General features: G+C 39.4%; 1 protein-coding gene and 1 long non-coding RNA gene across 2 annotated transcripts in view; one reads left to right on the top strand and one right to left on the bottom strand.

The window, feature by feature from the left end:
- Positions 1–13,285, top strand: part of ATRN (attractin) — a 163,190-nt gene that overhangs the window by 31,778 nt on the left and 118,127 nt on the right. The window lies entirely within an intron of this gene.
- Positions 2,557–6,970, bottom strand: LOC119467753. The gene is made up of 3 exons (XR_005196365.1): positions 6,796–6,970; positions 5,656–5,658; positions 2,557–2,583 (listed from the first exon to the last, which is right to left on the bottom strand). It is a non-coding gene; the product is annotated as an uncharacterized LOC119467753 (long non-coding RNA).

The following is a 13,285-nucleotide window of genomic DNA, read 5'->3' on the forward strand; positions in this document are numbered from 1 at the left end:
AAAAAAAAAAAAAAAAAAAAAAGTTGCCATTTGGGGAAATTGGTCAAAGTGTGTACAAGGAATCTCTCCATATTGCTTCTTATTACATGTTAATCTGTTATCTCAATTAAAATTTCAGTTATTTAAAAAAACAGAGTCAAGGAGACTAAGAAGACATTAAAAGTAAATGCGCTGCCCCTGTGTGGTGGCTTATGCCTGTAGTCCCAGCACTTTGGGAGGCCAAGGCAGGTGGATCACCTGAGGTCAGGAGTTTAAGACCAGCCTGGCCAACATGGTGAAACCCTGTCTCTATTAAAAATATAAAAATTAGCCAGGTGTGGTGGTGGCTACCTATAATCCCAGCTAATTAGGAGTCCAAGACAGGAGAATAGTTTGTAACACTAGTTTTGAATCCGGGAGGCGGAGGTTGCAGTGAGCCGAGATGGCACCACTGCACTCCAGCCTGGGTGACAAAGCGAGACTACATATCAAAAAAATAGTAAATGCACTGTGGAATTCTGTGTTGGATTTTGGAACAGACCGAAAAAGGCCATTAGCAGAAACACACACACACACACACACACACACACACACACGAGTCAGTTTTTAGAATGATCAAAAATGCACTTTAAAATAAATGATTAATATCTTTAAGAATTTACATAACAAGTTCAATAATTTTAGTAGAGAATTAGTATAAAAAGAATCACTGGGAACTAGAAATACCATGATTGATTTTAAGAGCCTTAGATGAAAAGAGAATTAAGATAAATAAGATATGTTAGGGAAAAATACCTGTATAGAAACACAGAGACAAAGGAATGAAAAATATTAGGTTGGTGCAAAAGTAATTGCGGTTTTTGCAGTTTTTTTTTTTTTTTTTTTTTTTTTTTTTTTTTTTAACGGCAAAAACCACAATTACTTTTGCACCAACCTAATATTTAAATATTGGCATTCAAAAATGGCAAAAACCTCAGTTACTTTTGCACATACCAAAAGGAATGTGAAGGATGTGGGACACAGTTGTAATTAGAACTTCAAAAGGAGAAAAAAAGAGTGGAGCAGAAGCAATACTCAAGGAGATAATGTCCTAGAATGTTCACAGAGTGATAATATGCTTAGAGCTGCCGATTCAGGAAATGCAGCAAGCACCAAACAGGGTAAGGAAAGAAAAGTAGATTCAGCATTTTTGCTAACAATCAAAGACAAAGTTTAAAATCTTAAAGCAACCAGTGGATTGAGACACATTTTTACACAAGCAAGAACAGGGCTGGGCATGATGGCTCATACCTGTAATCCCAGTACTTTTGGAGGCTGAGGCGGGATGATTGCTTGAGCCCAGGAGTTTGAGACCAGCCTGGGTAACAGTGAGACCCTGTCTCTGTTTAAAATTTATTTTCTTATTTAAAAAAAAAAGCAAGGACAAGACTGAAAGCTACCTTCTTAGTATGAACAATGGAAACCAAAACAATGGAGTGACATTTTTGGTGCTGAAAAGTAAATAAATGCCAACATAGAATTGTATGCCAAGAGTTGACAGGCTTTCTTTTTTAAAGGGCCAGGTAGTTCATATATTAGACTCCTGAGCCATGTAAGATCTCTGCCACAACTATTCTGCCATTGTTGGTTGAAAGCAGTCATAAACAGTCCTAAGCGAATGGGCATGGCTGTGTTCCAATAAAACCTTACTTATAGAAACAGGCTGTTAGTCCACGGGCTATAGCTCCTTACCCTTCTATATCCAGTAGAAAATATACTTCAAAAATGAAGAACTAAAGCTATTTTCAGATGAACAAAAACAGAGGGGGTTAATCATCAGCAGCCTTACAATAAAGGGAGTTCCATAAGCAGAGGAGAATGATTACAGAAGAAAATACAGAGATTGTAAGAGGAATGAGGACCATTGGAAAGAATAAAGTGTGGGTAAACTTAATTGAATGTTAATTGTAAGCAATAATGATATCCTGTGGGATTTAGAATATAGAATTAAAATACACACCAGAATAAAATATCTAGGAATACAACTTACAAGGGATGTGTAGAACCTCTTCAAGGAGAACTATAAACCACTGCTCAAGGAAATAAGAGAGGACATGAACAAATGGAAAAACATTCCATACTTATGGATAGGAAGAATCAGTATCATGAAAATGGCCATACTGCCTAAAGTAATTTATAGATTCAGTGCTATCCCCATCAAGCTACCAATGACTTTCTTCACAGAATTAGAAAAAAATGACTTTAAATTTCACATGGAACCAAAAAAGAGCCCGTATAGCTAAGACAATCCTAAGCAAAAAGAACAAAGCTGGAGGCATCATGCCACCTGACTTCAAACTATACAAGGCTACAGTTGCCAAAACAGCACGGTACTGGTACCAAAACAGGTATATAGACCAATGGAACAGCACAGAGGCCTCAGAAGTAACGCCACACATCTACAACCATCTGATCTTTGACAAAACTGACAAAAACAAGCAATGGTGAAAGGATTCCCTATTTAATAAATGGTGTTGGGAAAACTGGCTAGCCATATGCAGAAAACTGAAACTGGACCCCCTTCCATATACGTTATATAAAAATTAACTCAAGATGGATTAAAGACTTGAACATAAAACCTAAAACCATAAAAACCCTGGAAGAAAACCTAGGCAGTATCATTCAGGACATAGACATGGGCAAAGATTTCATGACTAAAACACCAAAAGCAATGGCAACAAAAGCCAAAATTGAAAATTGAAAGATGGGATATAATTGAAATAAAGAGCTTCTGCACACACACACACACACACACACACACACACACACAAAATTCTGTCATCAGAGTGAACAGGCAACCTACAAAATGGAAGAAAAGTTTTGCAATCTGTCCATCTGACAAAGGGCTAATATCCAGAATTTACAAAGAACTTAAGAGAAAACAACCCCATCAAAAAGTGGGTGAAGGATATGAACAGACACTTCTCAGAAGACAACATTTATGTGGCCAACAGATATATGAAAAAAAGCTCATCATCACTGGTCATTAGAGAAATGCAAATCAAAACCACAATGAGATACCATCTCATGCCAGTTAGATTGGCGATCATTAAAAAGTTAGGAAACAAAAGATGCTGGAGAAGATGTGGAGAAATAGGAACTGCTTTTACACTGTTGGCGGGAGTATAAATTAGTTCAACCATTGTGGGGAGATAGTGTGGCGATTCTTCAAGGATCTAGAACCAGAAATAACATTTGACCCAGCAATCCTATTACTGGGTATATAACCAAAGGATTATAAGTCATTCTACTATAAAGACACATGCACATGTATATTTATTGTGGTACTATTCACAATTGCAAAGACTCGGAACCAGCCTAAATGCCCTTCAGTGATAGACTAGATAAAGAAAATATGGCACATATATACCATGGAATACTATGCAGCCATAAAGGATGAGTTCATGTCCTTTGCAAGGACATGGATGAAACTGGAAACCATCATTCTTAGGAAACTAACACAGGAACAGAAAACCAACTACGGCATGTTCTCACGCATAAGTGGAAGTTGAACAATGAGAACACATGGACCCAGGGAGGGGAACATCACACACTGGAGCCTGTCAGGGAATGGGGGGCTAGGCGAGGGATAGCATTAGGAGAAATACCTAATGTAGATGAAGGGTTGATAGGTGCAGCAAATCACCATGGCAAGTGTATACCTATGTAACAAACCTGCACGTTCTGCACATGTATCCCAGAACTTAAAGTATTTAAAAAAAAAAAAAAAGCCAGGCCAGGCATAGTCGCTCACACCTGTAATCCCAGCACTTTGGGAGGCTGAGGCCGGTGGATCACAGGGTCAGGAGTTCAAGACCAGCCTGGCCAGGATGGTGAAACGCTGTCTCTACTAAAAATACAAAAATTAGCCAGGCATGGTGGCGGACTCCTGTAATCCCAGCTACTCGGGAGGCTGAGGCAGAGAATTACTTGAACAAACCAGGAGGCAGAGGTTGCAGTGAGCCAAGATTGTGCCACTGTACTCCAGCCTGGGCTCAGAGCAAGACTCCATCTCAAAGGAAAAAAAAAGGAAAACCCAGCCAGTCACTTTATCAATCAATGTAACTGGCTACATTAACAGAATAAAGAAGAGAAGCTATGTGATCATTTAAATGATATGGAAAAAGCATCTGACAAAATGTTATCAGGCATACATGATAAAAAGGCTCAGTAAACCAGGAGTAGAAGAAGGAAGGTTTTTTTGGTAAGACACAGGATCTTGCTCCATCACACAGGCTGGAGTACAGTGGTGTGATCATGGCTCACTGCAGCCTCAAACTCCTAAGCTCAAGCAATTCCTACACCTCAGCTTCCTAAGTAGCTAGGAGTATAGCCACATACCACCACACCTGACTAATTAAAAAGTTTTTTTATTTTTTTTAAGAGACAGAGTCTGTATTGCCCAGGCTGGTCTAAACTCCTGGCCTCAAGAGATCTTCCTGCTTTGCCCTTTCAAAGCACTGGGATTACAGGCATGAGCCACCATGCCTTACCTAGAAGGGAGCATCTTCAATCTGATAAAAAACATCTACAAAAAAATCTACAGCTAACATCATACTTAATGGTGAAAAATCTGAACTCTTTCTTTTCACCATTGAGAGCAAGGCAAGGATGCCCACTCTCATGACTTCTGTTAAACATTTTATAGAGGTCCTAGCAAGTGCAATAAGGGAAGAAAAATAAAGTCATCCAGATTGGGAGGAGAAAAGAAGTAAAACTCTTTGTAGATGACATGATTTGTATGAGACCTCAGCTGAGTGTTACAACAACAACAACAACAACAACAAAAAGATGACATGTTTAGAAAGAGAATAATGAGTATAAAAAACACCTGCGAGAAGCATTAAACCTGTTTAGCAAGGTTGCAGGATACAAGGTAGTCTGTAATCAGTCGTATATCTGTTATTAGCAAGAAACAATTGGAAAATAAAATCAAAGCACCATCATTCAAATAGCATTTAAAAAACCTAAAACACTTAGGGATAAATATGACAAAAGATACGCCTGTCTTATATATTGAAAACTATAAAACGTTGAGAGATACTAAAGTCCTATATAAATGGGGGATATACCATGTTTATGGATTGGAAGGATGTTTATTCTCCCCAAATTTATCTGTAGATTAGATGTAATCCCAGTCAAAATCTCAGAAAGTTTTTTCTTTGGTAATTTTTGGGAAACTGATTCTAAAATGTATATGGAATTGCCAAGAACCTAGATTACCAAATTAACCTAAATAACCTTGAATAAGAAGAACAGATTTGGTGGTTGCTTACAACTATAATCCCAGCACTTTGGGAGGCTGGGGTGGGTGGATCACAAATTGCGCTACTTTAAGACTTTCTGGTTTTGAGACAGGGTCTTGCTCTGTCACCCAGGCTTCAGTGCGGTATCGCAGTCTTGGCTCACTGCAGCCTCCACCTCCTGGGTTCAAGTGATTCTGTGCCTCAGCCTCCTGAGTAGCTGGGATTACAGGCACATGCCACCATGCCTGGCTAATTTTTGCATTTTTAGTAGAGGTGGGCTTCCACTGTGTTGGCCAGGCTGGTCTCGAACTCCTGACCCCAAGTGATCTGCCTGTCTCAGCCTCCTATAGTGCTGGTATTCCAGGTGTGAGCCACTGCGCGCAGTCAAGACTTTCTGTAAAACTAGAGCAATCAAGATACTATGGTATATAAAGATAGACATAGATATTGACAGAAGAGAATAGAGAGACCAGAAAGAGACCTACACATTCATGATTATTTTTCTTTTCTCTTTCCCCTTCTTTCCTCCCTTCTTTCCTTCTGTCTTTCCTTCCTTCTCTCCTTCCTGCCTTCCTTCCTGAAACAAGTGAATATTGACTCTTGCCTTATACCACACACAAAAACGAATACAGACTGAACTAAAGACTTAAAGCCTGAAGCTATAGAACTTCTAGAAAAAAAGTGAGAGAAAATCTTTCCATCCTCGGCATAGGCAGTTTTTTTTTTAAGCATCAATCATAAAGGAGAAAAATTAAAACCTCTCCTCTTCCAAAGACATTGTTAGGAAACAAAAAGATAAGCCATAGACTAGCAGAAAATATATACAAAACATATATCCAATAAAGGGCTTGCAACCAGAATATAGGAAGAATCCTTATAACTCAATAATAGAAACAAAAAACCCACATAAAAATGGGCAGAAGTACAGGAAAATAATAAAATACCCAGGGATACAGCTAACTGGAGAGGTGAAAGATCTCTACAACTAGAATTTCAAAACACTGCTGAATGAAATCAGAGATAACAGAAACAAATGGAAAACCATTCATGCTCATGGATAGGAAGAATCAATATTGTTGACATGTGCATACTGCCCAAAGCAGTTTACAGATTCAGTGCTGTTTGTATCAAACTACCAATGACATTTTTCACAGAATTAGAAGAAAACTGTTCTAAAATTCATTTGGAACCAAAAAGCCCAAATAGTCAAAGCAGTCCTAAGCAAAAAGAACAAAGCTGGAGACATCACACAACCCAGCTTCAAACCATATTACAAGGCTACAGTAACTAAAATGGCATGGTGCTGGTATAAAAACAGACACATAGACCAAGGGAACAGATTAGAGAACTGAGAAATAAACCCATACAACTACAACCATCTGATCTTCAACAAAGTTAACAAAACAAGGAATGGGGAAATTACTTCCTATTCAATAAATCGTGCTGGGCTAGTTGGCTAGCTATATGAAGAAGTTTGAAGCTGGACCTCTACCTTTTACCATATAAAAAAATCAGCTCAAGGTATATTAACAAATGTAAAACCTAAAACTATAAAAACCCTAGAAGAAAACTTAGGAAATTCCGTTCTGGACATTGGCCCTGGCAAACACTTCATGATAGAGACTCCAAAAGCAATTATAACAAAAACAGAAATTGAAAAGTGAGACTTAATTAAACTAGAGAGCTTCTGCACAGCAACAGCAACAGCAACAACAAAAAACCTGTCAACAGAGTAAACAGACAGCCTACAGAATGGGAGAAAATATTTGCAAACTGTGCATCTAACAAAGGTCTAATATCCAGACTATAAGGAACTTAAACATATCAAGAAGCAAAAACCTAGACAACTTCATTACAAAATGGGCCAAAGACATGAACAGATACTTCTGAAAAGAAGACACATATGACCAAGCATATGAAACAATGCTCAGTATCACTAATCATTAGGGAAATGCAAATGAAAACCACAGTGAGATACCATCTCATACCACTCAGAATGGCTATTATTAAAAAGTCAAAAATAACAGATGCTGGCAAGGTTGTGGAGAAAAGGGAACACTTTACACTGCTGGTGGGAGTGTAAATTAGTTTAACAGTCTGGGAGTTTCAGCAGTGCAGAAAGCAGTTTGGAGGTTTCTCAGATAACCTAAAATAAAACTTCACTCAACCTAGCAGTCCCATTACTGGGTATATACTCAAAGGAATATAAATTTTTCTATAATAAAGACACATGCATGTGTATTTTCATTGCAGCGCTGTTTACTATAGCAGTGACATGGACTCAGACTGGATGCCCTGTCAACAGTAGACTAAAGAAAATGTGGTTCACGGATGGTGGCTCGTGCCTGTAATCCCAGCACTTTGGGAGGCTGAGGCGGGTGGATCGCCTGAAGTCAGGAGTTCGAGACCAGCCTGGCTAACAGGGTGAAACCCTGTCCCTAATAAAAATACAAAAATTAGCTGGGAGTGGTGGCGGGTGCCTATAATCCCAGCCACTTGGGAGGCTGAGGCAGGACAATCGCTTGAACCTGGGGGGCAGAGGTTGCTGTGAGCCGAGATTGTGCCACTGCACTCCAGTCTGGGCGGCAGAGTGAAACTCCGTTAAAAAAAAAAAAAAGAAAGAAAATGTGGTACATATATACCATGGAATACTACTACCTATAAAAATGAAGGCAGTCATGTCCTTTGCAGCAACCTGTATGCAGCTGGAGACAGTTATCCTAAGTGAATTAATGCAGGAACAGAAAACACCAAATACTGCACATTCTCACTTACAAGTGGGAGCTAACCATTGCGTACACATGGACACAAAGAAGGGGAACAAGAGACCCTGGGATTTGCCTGAGAGTGGAGGGTAGGAGGTGAGTGAGGATTGAAAAATTACCTTTCAGGTATTTTGCTGATTATTTGGGTGATGAAATTATCTGTACATCAAACCCCTGCAAAACCTGCACATATCCCCTGGAACCTAAAATAAAAGTTGGCAAGAAAAAAAAGGGTAAACATAAGAACCAACACATCACAAAATAATATGTGTAAATGAACAGTAAACACCAGAAATAAATCTTTTATTTTATTCTTTTGGGACAGTTTCTCCCTCTGTCGTCTAAGCTGGAGTGCAGTGGCACCATCTTGGCTCACTGCAACCTCTGCTTCCTGGGCTCAAATGATCCTTCTACCTTAGCCTCCCTAGTTGGGACTACAGGCATGTACCACCACACTCAGCTAAGTATTTTGTATTTTTTATAGCGACAGGGTTTCACTATGTTGCTTAGGCTGATCTTGAACTCCTGGGCTTAAATGTCCACCTGCCTTGGCCTCCTAAAGTGCTAAGATTATAGACATGAGCCACCGTGCCCAGTCTCTGAAAATCTTTAAATATCAGAAAAATACAAATTTAAACCATAATGAGATAGAATAACATATAACCAATAAAAAGCCTGATTATACCAAATGTGGGAACTGATGTGGAATAAGTAGAACTCTCATACCTTGAAGATGTGATTGTAAGATGGAATAGCCACTGAGGAAACAGTTTGGCAGCTTTTTAAAAATTTAAGTGCATATCTATACTCTGATTCAGTGATTTCATTTTGTATATTTATTGAAGAGAAAGACTTATACATGTCTTAGCTTCATTTATAAGAGCCTGTAATTACATAATCCAAGTGTCCACCAATAAACAAGTTGTGTATTTTCGTGCAAGAGAATACTACTCAGCAGTGTGAAGGAGCAAACTGTTGATACAATACTTAGAAAAGTTTTTTTTTTTTTTTTTTGAGACGGAGCTTCGCTCATGTTACCCAGGCTGGAGTGCAATGGCGCAATCTCGGCTCACCGCAACCTCCGCCTCCTGGGTTCAGGCAATTCTCCTGCCTCAGCCTCCTGAGTAGCTGGGATTACAGGCACGTGCCACCATGCCCAGCTGATTTTTTGTAGTTTTAGTAGAGACGGGGTTTCACCATGTTGACCAGGATGGTCTCGATCTCTTGACCTCGTGATCCATCCGCCTCGGCCTCCCAAAGTACTGGGATTACAGGCTTGAGCCACCGCAGCCGGCCAGAAAATCTTAACAGATGAGAAAAGTTGAGATTTTTATAGACTACATTATCTGGTAATAATATAAGTAAAGTAGAAGGAGGTAACTATGAGATGATGCCTTTGAAACCTGCCTCCTGTTCCTCTGTTCTCCCTGTATTTGTTTCCACTGCAGAATTACCTCAGTATTCTTGAACTGAGAAATTGGTAGTGGCAAGGTCTTTATGCTTTATATTTCTAGCCTTGCATTATTGAAATGCCCTTCAGTTTGATGCCTTTGTGTGACTTCTGGTGAACCAGGTTTTTCTAGTGTACAGGTGGTGCCCGTGCCCACACCTAGATTATCAACAATACTGTAAAACTTGACCTGAAATTTTACGTTGATGTTCCTGGCCTTTCTCTTTCAAATTCCTTTAAGCTTTCAATAATCGCTTGTTGGCCATTTATCAGAACACAGGAAATTTTGAATTAAAAACTCACATAATTTATGTAATCCTAGCACTTTGGGAGGCTGAGGCGGGCGAATCACGAGGTCAAGAGATCAAGACCATCCTGGCCAACGTAGTGAAACCCCGTCTCTACTAAAATACAAAAATTAGCTGGGTGTGGTGGCGTGCACCTGTAGTCCCAGCTACGTGGGAGGCTGAGGCAGGAGAATTGCTTGAACCCTGGAGGCGGAGGTTGCAGTGAGCCGAGATCGTGCCACTGTACTCCAGCCTCTTGCCTGGTGACAGAGCGAGACTCAAAAAATAAAATAAAATAAAATAAAAACTCACATAATTTAAAAGAAACAGGAACACCTAATGCTGAGAGGCTGTAGAGAATAGCATATTCTCATACATTGCTGGTGCAAATGTGAATTGTTACAGCCTTTAGGAAAATAATTTGGCAGCTTGGTTAACAATTAAAATTCAGATTCCTTTTGCCCTAGTATACCTCCTCCTAAGATTTCTATACTTAGAAATAAAAGCACAAGTAAGGCCATATGTATAGGGATATTTATTGCAGCAATGTGCATATTGTCAACCAACTGAAAACAAAATGAACATTAGTAGGGAAAGGCAGGAAAAATGATAGGTCCATAAGTGGGATATTATGCTACATAAAGAAAAAATAAATTAGACTAGTACCTGATTAGTTTGAGAAATTTACATAAGGTTTTGTTGAGTGAGCAAAGAAAGATGCAGAAAAGTATATAATAATTTGTATAACCAAAAAATGATTTAAGAGAATTCTGCCTATATCATAGGCTCATGAGTATGAAGAAAAATATTTAAGAATGCCTGCTAGTTGGTTAAATGTTTACTTTGGCCAAGGGTGGGTCAGAGTAACTAGGGAGGTAGGTTAAAAAAAAAGAATTGTTCTTTATTAAAAACAAAAAATTTGTCATCACATCTATGCATTACCTGTAAAATTATATAAGTATGTACGTTTAAAGACACTAAGTAAACATTTAAAATAAAACTGATCTATTTCCCAGCCTGGGCAACATAGCAAGACCCCATCTCTAAAAAAAAAAATTAATTAAATTAGCTAGGCATAATGGTGTGTGCCTATAGTCCAAGCTACTCCAGAGGCTGAGGTAGGAGGATCACCTGAGACCAGGAGTTTGAGGCTGCAGTGAGCCAATGAGCTTGCCACTGCACTCCAACCTGGATGTCAGAGTGAGATTCTGTCTGAAAAAAACAAACAATTATTTCTTTTCTGAAAGTGATGCTGATTTGCAAACCTAAGTGTTCATGTAAAGTCCACTGAAACTCTGAGGAGCAGAATAAGCATAGTGGAGAACCATAAAAACTTTTGTGTTAGTCTCTAAAATAAAGAATCAAGGAAGTGTGTACCATATACACATGCAATTAAACAAGCAGTGGGAAATTTACCTAAGAAACTAGAAGGCTAGAGTAAGGTGGTTTTTGTGGGTGGTTGATACTGTTTTTCAGGGACTTTACATTCCTTTGATTTACTATTCTTGGTGTTGGCTTTGTGTTCAGGCATAACACAGGCTTTGTGTTCAGGCTGTAGTACTTCCAGCTATAAAATCCAGCCATAGCAAAGTCCAGAGAGAGAAGGATGATCTCTTCTTGGATGTTTATCATAGGCTGTTTTTTAAAAAGCATTTGCTAAGACTGAGTTTGGGTTACAAGTTGATTATAATATTGTAGAGGAAGATGTTATTGGAAGCAAAAGCAGAATTAGAAGAAGTTGGGCTCCAATGCAGACCTGACGAAGGGGAACTGTAGGGCAGGATTGCTTATTTGAATTGTCCCATGTTGGATTGAAATGCTTGGGCCTTTATTCTCTTTATGGTATGGGCTGCCATTGGTAGGGCATGACCTGTGGCAAGTCAGCTCCTGAAGGAATTGATGTTCTGCTGACCATGTTCCCTGCTGCTACTGCTTGCCACAAGTTCTTCCTTGAAGAGGAGATCTAGGTGGCATGTCTCCCTGTCTACACACTGTCAAGAATGAGAAAATATTTCCTGGAAGTCATCCATCAGATGTGCCCTCACATCTAAGTATTAGATTACATGCTGTATCAGAGAGTCATGGTTACACATCATGGCCTTTTTCTACTTCTTCAGTAAAGAGAATTCTGATGTTTTGGTGGGTACCTGGTCATCTGGGATAATGGCTACATTTTTTAGCCTCCTTCTACTTGTAGACATGTCATTAACTTCTGGCTAATTGAATGTAAGTTGAATTTTCATGTTTGACTTAATAGGGAGAGAGAGGGTGTACCCCTTGTTTTCTTTTCCTTCTTCCTGCTGAGTAGAATTTGGGTATAATATCTGAAGCTTGAGCCACTATCTTGGATTATGAGGTAGAAGCCACATGTTGGGGATGACAGAGTGATGGTATAGAGCAGCATTAGGTCCCTGATGATCATGGAAATGCCTTACATGCTCTGGATTGCTTACCTTTGAATTTTGTTATCTTGGTGGTTAACCAGTTACTGTTTAGGTTTTTCTGTCTGTTGCATTAGAGCCTAATCATTCATACACACACACACACACACACACACACACACACACGCGTGCGATATATATTTACATATATATACACACATATGATATATATTTACATAAATATATATATATATTTAAAATAGAGATGAGGGTGTTGCTGTGCTGGCCAGACTGATCTTGAACTCCTGGCCTCAAGCAGTCCTCCTGCCTCAGCCTCCCGAACTGCTGTGATTACAGGCATGAGCCACCACGCCTGTCTCACAGTTAATTTTAATTGATACACATTTCTATTTTTTTTCCCCCACTCCCCCCGACTCCAATTGATACACATTTCTAATCAGACAGTGGCAAGGGGCGTGGGAAAACATGATTGGCTTAGACTAACATTTTGGGGTGGAATGGATTTTGGGGAGTAAGACATCTCTATCAGGCAAGTACAGCAGAGGGAGAGAAAGTCAAGAAAATCAAGAGGTTTGCAGGATACGATTCTTGTGATGGACTATGGAGTCTTAACTAGGTAAGTGAGAAAGTGAAATGTGTGGATACTAGGTGGTAAACAGTGAAGAAATGAATAGTTCAGTGGATTGGTGGTCCCCATGGGACCGAAGACTCATTGGAAAGGGGGAAATAGGCTAAATGAACTGGAGAGAAGAGACAGTAGTCAGAGGTTAAGGTGCTTTTTTTGTGTGGTAATGTTGTTACTGATAATAACTGGGGCCAGAGAAGGGGTGGCTAAAGAGGTGTGGAGGAAAGATTGTTAATGGTGTGGATAAGAATGGAGAGGCTGGGTTTGGATGGAACATCTTTGATGTTGATGCAGATGAGTGGAAGACAGTGAACAATTTGCTAGTATCTTCAGTGCGTTAGAAGGAGTAACTGGGAGATGACTCAGAAAGTAAGGGAGGCAGATCCAGAAGCGAGCATGTGTTCAGAGAGGCTGGTGTTGATGAAAGAGGGAAAAAAAGTGATCTGGAAACAGCCATGAGGAAGGAAATAGCTTCTTTTTTTTTTTTTTTTT

This window comes from Cebus imitator, unplaced genomic scaffold, assembly GCF_001604975.1.
Source record: "Cebus imitator isolate Cc_AM_T3 unplaced genomic scaffold, Cebus_imitator-1.0 Scaffold328, whole genome shotgun sequence".
NCBI lineage: Eukaryota > Metazoa > Chordata > Mammalia > Primates > Cebidae > Cebus > Cebus imitator.